Source organism: Strongylocentrotus purpuratus, unplaced genomic scaffold (genome assembly GCF_000002235.5).
Source record: "Strongylocentrotus purpuratus isolate Spur 01 unplaced genomic scaffold, Spur_5.0 spur5_scaffold_2, whole genome shotgun sequence".
Taxonomy (NCBI): Eukaryota; Metazoa; Echinodermata; class Echinoidea; order Camarodonta; family Strongylocentrotidae; genus Strongylocentrotus; species Strongylocentrotus purpuratus.
In genome coordinates this window covers 15965914-15977404 of record NW_022145605.1, presented here as the reverse complement: position 1 = coordinate 15977404, position 11491 = coordinate 15965914, and positions in this window count along the sequence as shown.

Genomic DNA, 11491 nt, shown 5'->3' with positions numbered 1-11491 from the left:
TCTGCTCATGTCACGCAGCAGTGGGCGCACATGACCTTTAAGCTCCGCCCTCCGCTTGTCATTTATATAGCCCTAGCATGACAAGGACCCCGTGACATAAAACTATATTATTGATAGCTATTTTTAAATTGAACACTTTAAACAACAAATACTTCCACTATTAATCAATCCATCGTATGACCAATTGGGTGTTACGGGACCCAGGGCCCAGAAACACAAAGCTTAACAATTGATTGGTGTTGTGGTCTAGTGGGTACGTCGCCGGACTGTCAATCACAAGGTCCGCTGTTCGAGTCCCACCGCCGCACTAATGTCCTTTGGCAAGGCATTGATCTACATTTGCCACACTCCACCAAGGTGAAGTAACTGGGTACCTGGTAGGAATTTATTCCTTGAAATGCTAGAGCGCCGTATGGCAGCCGTGCTAAAGCCAGGGTAATAATCGGGAGCGCCAGGAGGGTCAAATCTGACTTACATGAGCGCTATACAAGAACCCACTATTATTATTATTATTATCGATTGCGTTTTCACAACTTCTTAATTGAAGGTTGATATGTTATCTAATTCTTCCTCTTATAAACTAATTGGCGCTGCTTTTGAGGCACCCGACTCACTTTTATTAGATAATATCTCTGAATCAAGGGGGAAATTTATGCTTTTTCTCTTTGGGTGTAATCCTCTGAGAACACTAAATTATGTAAGTCATAATGATTATAAAAAAACATTATGTCAATACAACAGACTATACAAATATGTAAATGCAGTACGTACATAGCTATAAATGACAGTGTACGTCATATCACATCAGATGAGAGAAAGGCAATAATGGGGAAATATTTCATTCTTTCATACCGCCCTCAATGTTGGATGTAGGTATGTAAGATAGGGAGTGATGGGTAGGACTTGTTCTTATAACAAAAACAGCTATTCAAACAAAACATTGGAAAATGGAAAGTTTAGAATTAATTCTATGTTTTTTTCAAAACAAAGTGTCACTTTTTCCCCCATTGTCAACATAGTTCCCTGGCCAGAAATCGTATTGAGTCCATACCGGAAAAGATGTTTTCCAATATGGCGCATCTATCATACTTGTAAGTACTTGGAATTCATTGGTTTGGTCCAATCAACTACTGTATTGACTTATATCAAGTATAGAGTTTTTACAATTACCAAATGTGTCTACGTTATTCTGAAACAATTAACGATTGACAATTGACAATAAACAATTAACAACTTACAATTTGTAAAATAGTACAATGCGCCAGTTGGATCTGTTGTTGTTGTTGTTATTGCTATCAATATCATTATTATTATTATTTGTATTATTATCATTATATTATTGATGGTTTGCTTTATTCAAAATCATCTCGCAGCCCGAAGGCTGAACTGTGTGATGTTTCCAATTTGATAAAAACATTAAAGTACAATGATACTTGTTTAAAGCTCATAGTAAAAATACAAAATATAAAGATATGTGTAAATATGTACTTGGAATAATATTTCCTCTCAGATACTCATAAATCTTTTGAAGGACCGTGTTCTGAATTTCTTGTCATCAAAGGCGGCTATTAAAATGGTTGTGATAGAATGTGACAGTGAATAACTGCGTGATTTTAACAGATTGAAACATTTAGTAAATTACAGTAATATATTTGAATATTAGTTTAAATTCGTTTGATAGAAAATTTGTTAAAATGCACAATAGCAAAAAATATATGTAAACTTATAATACTCATTAATTTTATACAGATCATGTGCTGATCGGTTTGTAAGCAGGCCAAGCTATTTCAAATGGTTACATTAGGGAAAAATAAAGAGAGTGACAGAAAACACACCCTCAATCAGTTATACCGGGAGGAGAGACCCGAGGGTTAAAGTGATTCAGTACGCTTTTCGCCTCACATGCACAGTTGACGCCAAATACTAAATGTAGGAAAGAAAAAGGGAAATATAGAAAGAGAGAGAGAGGGGGACAGAGAGAGAGAGAGAGAGTATAGGGGAGAGATAGAGAGACGAAGAGAGTACTAGAAACAAATGAGAGAATGGAGGGGGAAGAAGTTTAGCACTTAGGATTGATATAGCAATAATTTTGTCAATTAACTCGATAGAATTCATTAACCAATATAATATCAGTTTTTAAAAATCTGGTAAGAAATCCAATTATGTGAAGGTAGTGAGCACTCATTTTTCGTTTTGCCCTCGAAAAATTGAAATTCGCACCCCCCCCCCCCTTGAGCACCAGGGGAGGGGGCCCGTCTCCAAATAAAGGTAAAATTAACGTGTGTTTACCTGTTTTTTCCCCCAGGGGAGGAGGCCCCTCCCCTGGATCCGCCACTAACTATTATACTGCTAGAAATATTGGGCAAAAATTTGCTCAAGCATTGATCTAGTAGTCAACCCAACCAATTGTTGTTTGGCACTTTTGGGAAATGACACAGTCATCTAAATTGGTCAACAGCATTACACAACTAACATCAGTTTTATTGCCCAACGGTTACAAAATCTATATTATCAATTTTTGTATAGCATTATTTGCACATTTGTTCGCTGCTTTGAAAATGGATTAGATGTTGAGCAAACTGTGTGCTCATCACAATGGAAAAACTTTCCCAACATTATTACAACGCTTCAGTCAGCACCAGCAAACACGTAAAAGAATCGAATGTCGGCATATTCAGTTCATAGCAAAAAGTATTAACAAAATCGTTATCAAAATTTGCCATAAACAATAATACATCCCATGTGAAGGAGAAATTTAACGTTGGCATGGACGGATCAATCTAGAAAGCATGTATTACTACTATTACTACTACTACTACACGTTTGCTTATATGTAACATCAGTTTTCTCAATATTTATAAAGCGCATCTCAATCTCGATTACTGGCTTGAATTTTGTGTTAACATAAAATAATTGCAAGTATTGCACGTTTTGATATAAAGAAAACATGAAAATACAATTTACTGCTTGATTTCAGGATAGTGTGAAATCGATCAGCAAAGGGTTATACGGCGTACTTCTTTCAAAGGAACAAGAGCCCTGAAAGGGGCTGTTGAGCTCCGATAAGAGCTCTTGGTTCCCAGCGTTTCGATTAGTATGCTCTCATCGCTTACAGGAGAATGGCTAGAACATAGCCCAGGTTACTCATTACCTCCGAAGGGATCTGATGCGCAGAACGCTCATTTCTGAATAGCGCCAGCCGAAGTTAACAAACCTGGGTTGAATTTATGATTCAGTCGATGGAAACGTCGTGCAAACGTCGATCAGTAAGAGTTAAATCTTTGTAGAAACATACTGATAAAATTATATTTATGTTCTACGTCCAAATACTACAATAAGCAGTAAATTATGTACCCTCTTCTTTAATTTCCCTCTACACAGGAATCTTGGCTACAACTTTATCCGAGAATTACATGTTGGATTTTTTAACGGATCGACATCATTAAATAGAATGTGAGTTTTATAACTAAATTTTAACCAAGAAAATGCAACATGAGTCATAATTATGCCTGAGAACGAAAAATGTATATGTTATTAAAGTCTGAAATTATGAAAGAGTCCTATCTCACTTAATGCACGAAAATGGGAATACACTTTTTAGTAATTATAATTAATGGCCTTACAGTGAAACTTGTACAAAAATACCGCTAAAGGGAGACAAGAAAGGTATTTTCTACAGACAGGTGGCCTTTATGTACAGGTTCCTTTAGTAGAGCTTTCAATGAGGAACTTTGTGCGTTTTAGAATCACTGCCAAAATGGTGGCGGTGCTGCATAAATACCTTTCGTTTTCCCTCTTGAAAATGATACTTCTACCTATTTGTCATAGAATCACTGTTTTGATGGGCTTTGACAGTTTTGTACAGATTACCTTTTTCTACACATGCTCAGATGGTATCTTTGAAGTGGCTTATTATGATGATTTTACGCATATTATAAGAACAACTAGAAATCTTGATTTTATCACATTTTAGAAAGCATTTAGAAAGCGTTAGAAAGCATCAGAAAGCGTACTTCCTTTTAGAATTATTTTCGTCTTTTTTTATAGAATTTCAGCTAATCGAACTGTGAACTGAGTTATTTACATCTCAAAATTCGAAATTCCAGAGCAGTAAACACGTGGCAATTCAAAAAATGTAACTAAAGTATGATTACTGTGTTCGAATTTCAATACAGAAGCCTGGAAGGTAACAAACTTCGTGCATTACCTTTGGGAGTTTTTCAAGGATTATCGGCGCTGACCACATTGTAAGTTTACATTCTCTTTCTCATGGCCTTAGTATAGGCAGTGTGAGGGTATTTGAGTAATATTCCAACCTCTTTTGCTGTTAATAAATTGTAAAGAAAATTACTCTGTGTTTCGATCCAATGACCATCGTCATACCGTTATCACTTTTCATCAGTTATGTTTGGTACTGTCATTAAATTGTTATCATAGTCGTTTTTATATCATTATATATTTGATATTGTAATGACTATCATCATTGTTATGATAATCATTATCATAGATAATATCATTATCATCATTACTACCTTTAACACAACAAATATTTGTGTAAATCAATTCAGGGCAATATCAAAACCCTATTTTATGTTATGTTCGGATAACTTAATACATCACTGTAATGTTTGCACATTTCAAAAGATAAAGGACAAAGCTATTGAAGTAATACGGGGGGGGGGGGTTCGAAATATTTTGCGATCGTAATCGTTGCTATTTCCTTGTTGTTGATGTTGTTGTTGTTGTTATTTTCATTTGTAAATTGGTGTCGATACTCTATATTTGATATTTTTCAGAAACCTCTCGACGAATAGTATTACATACATATCCCATGAAGACTTTCAGGATCAGGCAAACCTAGAATTTTTGTAAGTATTTTCTTTGTTGCTACATATATGTCTTTGAAGCTTAATATTCCAAAGTCATCTTGCTGGATTGCGGTGCTAAATCGTTGAATCATCATCATCATCATTTATTGAATTCAGCATTTTCCTTTTTACAACGGGTTGCTGACTTTCGCGCTATGATGACACTCCCTCTACTTCTTGTCTTGAGCGTCCTAATTTAGACCCACATTAATTATTGCTTTCTTTTCCCCGTATCCGGACACCTACCCCCTGAACATCCACCCCCCCCCCCCGGATAAACAACCCTGACTACTACCCCCAGACAACTACCCCCTAGGATAGTTGTCCGGGGGTAGTTGTCCTAGGGGTTAGTTGTCCTAGGGGGTTGCCTGGGGGTTGGTGTCCGGGGTAGTTATCCTGGAGGGGTAGTCGTCCTAGAGGGTGGTTGCTCTAGGGGGTAGTTGTTCTAGGGGGTAGTTGAATGGGGGGGTGGTTATTCGGGGAGGATGTCCAGGATGTAGGTGTCCTAAAACCTCTTTTCCCTCTTTAATATGCCATCCGCTTCCAGATCTAACGCTATTTTCACAAAATTATTTCTAAAGCACATTGATCAATTGAAAATTTGAATATATCGCTTTATAAGAAACAAACATTAGTCATGATTATTGATGAATTATAACACTTAGCTGTGTGCAATTTTGTTTTGTTTTAACCCCGTTTCGATATGTTCACATGAATGCCAATATACAGTTCAAGTAGATTGTGTATCTTATACCTACAAGTCTATCACTGTAAAACGCCTTTAATGTTTTCACTCCATACTCCATATGCAGAGATCTCAGCTACAATCCAATCATTCGGATAGATTCCAGGGCATTTTCAAATTTGACGAATCTCCATTACATGTAAGTCGGATGAAATGTATTTTATCTACAATATTTACCTGACTTGAGTGATAGTATCGCGGATATTTTAGAGGTGTAGATCTTTGATAAATTCTCAACTGTAAAATCTTTAGAAATTAGTCCCTATAAGTGGCTTCGATGACGAGAAAGACCTATCCTTGTTGATAGAGTAATTGTAACTTAGTGCTAAACAACAATTTTTCACAGCAATTTGATAAGCTGATATTTGCTAAAGGTAGATATGTTAAAGCTGAAATAAAACATTAGCAAGCCTATGCCTATGTACGCACACCGCGCATGCTGCTATAGGCAAGGCGCTGTGTGTACGTGTGTGAAGCCCAGGCCCAGAGCTTCGCACAGTTTTGAATTTCGCATCTTTAGCACGCATAGTAAAGCTTGTTATTGACAAGATGACCTCTGATTGGCTGTATGCAAATGAGTTCATACTAGGGGTCCCGAGCTCAAGTGGGGGAAAAAATTACGCCTCCGGGTGATAGTCGCGGAGGCAAATTTCCCTTGAGCGTTTAAAAACAGCCAGTCCTCTCGTAGCAGTCGATATCTCTATACTATATCACCGATGCCAATAAAAAAGTATTTGTTTTTGTACATTTGATATGTGATATCTTTATCCATGGTATGATGCCTAGATGTAATAAATTTGAAATAATACATATTACACTTTTAGTAGCTTATAATGTAAATAGGTTACAAACATTCTTAATTATCAACGAATCCTCATTGTTTTATTAAATGAAATGTCATAAAAGGGGATTTTTTTCTTCTTCTTCTTCATCGAAGCTTCAAAAGCTCGATTTCCGATACAAAACCTCAATGGTGTTTGACAATGTGTCTCTTCAAAGGAACCGTTGTTCTTAATTTGAAAACCACTTGTGATTAGCTTTCCAAAGCAGATGGGCGCTAAATTATGGAGAACAACTATTTTTTGCTTTCAATTGATTTTGTTGTTGTCGTGTAAACACAATAATTTCACACTTTATTTTTTTGTCAATTGGGCGGACCATCGGTAAAACATTGAGTAACAGACCTTCACGTAGGCTTACATTGTTGTAAATGGCAACTCTTTGATGTCAACATTTGATTAATTCCTTTTTCCGATGGGGTTTTAGAAATTTATTATCGCATAATGATCTATGTCATGCTTCACAATTCGAAAGGTATAAAAACATGAATACCACAATTTTCCGTGTGATTTATTTTCTATATATAATTCTGTATAATCTGTTTTATTTTTTCCAGATTTCTCCTGGACATTTACCTAGAACCCATCGAACCGCGTTTAATGACTGATCTGGTTTCTATAAAGGCAATGTACGTTTATTGGGCAAAAAGAATTTTCATTTTCGGTTTAACTTAATAAAATTTGGAGTGTACTAAGATTATTATTATTATTATTATTATTATTATTATTATTATTATCTTCTTTGTAGGTAATTTACATCAGTGACGTAGCTAGGTTTAATGAGTCATTCAGGACAAGCATTTATCGATTAAAGTTATATATTTAAAATACACCAATATGCTTTGATTTTGTCATGAAGCCCATCTCAGTGATCACACAATATTGATAATCAATCTCACTGAAGCAGATCGATCATGTAAATGACATCTACTTTATATTCTATAAAGGGCACAGATCCATATCATGTAATCAACATTTTACTATATATCGTGTTTAATATACTTTATTTTGATTCACAGATCTACTTCTGACAACATACTATGCTGTCTTTTGTCTGACCGCCAGAACGTGACCTGTGCCAGAACATCTCCACCAAGTCCATTGGACACCTGTGGCAGGCTCTTCTCAAGTGTCGTCTTAAGAATAGCCGGCTGGGTCATAGGACTTTGTTCTCTCATCGGCAACATCGTCGTCTTGATCCTCCGATTTCGTCATGAAAAAATTGTCAATGTTCAAACTCTCTTGATAATCAATCTAGCTGTTGCTGATTGTCTTATGGGTGTCTACATGATCATCATTACATCCGCAGATGTTTACTTCCACGAGAACTATTTCTTGATAGCACCTCTTTGGCGCGACTCCTACTTGTGCAAATTCACAAGTGTTCTAGCTTTTGTGTCAAGCGAATGTTCGGTTTTTACTCTTACAGTAATGTCGGTCGATCGGTTCATTTGTATAAGGTTTCCTTTCGGTAAGCATCGTCTCACCGTCAAATCTTGCAGGATTATCCTCATTTGTCTCTGGGCGCTCACTTTGGCTCTTAGTCTGATGCCGCTTTTGGTGAATTCCTACATTCCTAGTTTTTACGGACTATCCGATGTTTGTATTGGATTGCCTCTCCATGTAGTGTCGGGTGAAACCGGAAGGCTTGAAATAGTCGATCTTTCATTATTCTTGAGTGAATTCACAGTACAATATGTGGTAACCGATACCAATTTTCACCCGTCATGGTTATATGGAATCGTAACCTTCATTGGCGTAAATATGATCTTATTCGGTATTATTCTTCTTTGTTACGTCATGATGTTTGTTCAGGTAAAGCAATCAGCCAGATCCGTTGGAAACACTACTTTGCGTGACAGAGAAATTAGAGTTGCCAGGAAAATTGCGTTGGTTGTTGGAACAGATTTCGCTTGTTTGATGCCGATTGTAATTATGGGTATCCTCACTCAATCCGGTCTGGTTATTCTGCCAACATCCCTGTATGCTTGGAGTGTAATATTCATCCTCCCAATCAACTCATCTATTAATCCTTTATTGTACACTTTCATTAACTACCGGGAAAATAGGAAAAAACCGGCGCAAACGCGATCAGAGCTTACGAATGGTAGGCGTAACGGGTTAGTAAATACTGTTTACAATTAAACCCAAAGTGATCACGTGATCACTTTGATCAGGTGACCGATCATAAGAACACATACTTATTCAACGGTGTGTTAAGCTATTTAGAAGTTGTAGTTTCGGAAAAAATAGAATTTAAAGATATTTGACTTGATGTTAAACGTAAATAGATTATGCTTGGGAATTCTACAGTGTTTTTCCTGATCTTCGCTAGAAAGACGCAACAGAGTTAAAGTCGTTGAAAAAATGAACATGTTAGTGAATAGGCCTATGTTACTATGTATATGACGCAATACAGGTGCATTATAATCTACTTTACTACTCTACTTATGCATTGCAATGATACAAATATGTGAGGACCCTATATACCGGCTTACTAATACCCCTAACATATTCAAATTTATGGATGTTTCTTTCATGGGGATCTAGTGGCCAGAGATATTCCATTAACCCGTTATTAATAAATGAACTACAATACTTTATTTCCAATCTGCATTCATAATTTGTTGCTATATCGGGCAAACCTTTGGAAATTATTCAGGTTGTCAAGAACATCCTTTGTTAAAAAAGTATGCATACCATTTGAATATGTTAGTAGACCGGTCTGTTTGATTTGATTTGATTTTCTTCTGCATTCATGTAAGTACACAGTTGTTCGATAACAATAATAAATTAAAGTGCAATAAGTATTATTCTGAAAATGAATCATAACTAAGCAACTACATATATATATATATATATCAATTTATTTATTTATTTTTTCAAAAACGAAACGTTAAACTGTCATAAATACTAAATTTCCTCAAACATTATAAAACATTATAAAATTTGTTGCGGAAGATGGAATGTCATTGTAAGCAGATTGCTTGATAATACGACAGCCCGAGAAAAAAACTCATGAAATAGATTAACATATTTAGCAACGGATAGGTAATTGAAAATACAAATTGTGATGATGGTGATATTGACAATGCAGATGAGGATGATGATGATGATGATGATGATGATGAGGATGAATATGATGATGATGATGACGATGGTGATGATGATGACGATGAGGATAATGATTCGAATGAAAAAAGAGATGACATTATGATAAAGACTGAAAATTTGACACAAACAGTTTTACCTCGAATAACCTGATAATAACATCGTTTTAACTTTGGCCTTAAGTGAGTAGAAAAAGCAACATGATTTAATAGATTCTGGGAGAGTGTTCCATAGGTCAGGACCATGGTGTCATTTAAGTGTACTTTGAATCTTCTTTTTTAAGTTGGACATTTTAAGTGCTCAAAAGTATAAACGTCTGTTATTCAACAGATGGAAGTATTAATTATATTATCTAAACCATCGTGTTATCATCCTGTTTTGTCATATTTGTAATACTCCAACGCCATGAACACTACACTGGACAATTAAAATCTGTTCCGTGTTATATGATTTTGCCTTTGTCATAGTGTATTAGTTATGAATCATTGTAGTTGTTGCTGATGTTGTTCTTAGTATGGTAACAAATGAAAACAACTTTCGGAGACTCGTGAATTTACTGCTGGAGTAAATAACGTTGTTCTAAAATGAACTAATTCAGAGGTACTCTGGTATGCACATTTCTTCCACCTCTCTATGTACAACATCATATTTAAAGATTTCTTCTGTAATTTTTTTTGTTATGTAATCAGAAATACCAAGTTGCATTTGTCATCAATTTGTTCCTAGATTATGTTAGAAAATGGATGTTTCATTCGATTGATGCAGTATATTAAAGCAATTTTATTTTTGGTTGCTGAAAACAAATGTCAATGATAATTGGGGTACTTTTGGATAAGTTTCCGTCTTGCTTTACAGAAATAAAAAAAATCTCCAGAAATGCTTCAATATGCTCCCCCCCCCCCCACACACACACACACACACACACACACACTAAGCAACATACGGTAACAAACAAGCAGCCTATATCGTAGTACCGCGATGTAGCTTTTCAAAAGAAATTTATTTGACAAATATGCGCTTCATTCTTTTTTGGATGTCTTTCAATCTTATTCTGACAATTAATAAACAAAATCATCACAGGACGGATTTCATTTCACTAAACTACCTACTTTGAGAGATCATTTTGAAATTATTTTGTTACACAGTGCGTCCCAGAAAAAACGAAACCGAGAATTATCGATGATTTATCATAACCTAATCACAATTATAAATAATAAATGACACATATGTGTAAAGCCTAGATCCTCCTCTCCATACATGAAGTCTTTCGTCTTCTTTGTTCATGGATGGAGTTTTTCGTCTTCTGTGGGTAAGGCTGATCTTCAACGTAACGGAGTTATTAGTCTTTTGTCAACTTTGTTTGTTGCAACGGCAGGTAGCCAGTGAAAACGAATTCGTTTACTAAAATTATGGAAATACTTTAAATAAACAGAACTTTGTTATTCCTGGCTCATTCTCCCGGAGTGAGGTTTCATATGAAAGGGAAGAAAAAGAACTTTTATAGATATGTGCTTTTCTCTTTGAAATTCAGATACCGTTCACCAAATGACTTGTTGGTACCCTTTCTTCAATTTTGTTTAATCACACATGCAGGAACTACGCATCATTATGAGTTGCATCGAATTCATTACACATATGTGTAATGAATTTCTTATAATTGTGATTAAGTTATGATAAAACATCGATAATTCTCGGTTTCGTTTTTTCAGGGACGCACTGTACATATATATAGGATACGAATATTTAGGTTTAATATGATCAATGCTATATTCTTTTATGCATGTTTGAATATTGAAACGTATTGTAAATAGATTAAGAGCAATCAAGCGTTGTTGTCATCAATTTTATGTCGTTCACTATTCAACATTTCGATGTAAATTCGGATTGTGTCAGTGTAAGAATGGATTGTTGTTTGATGGTGAAGTATT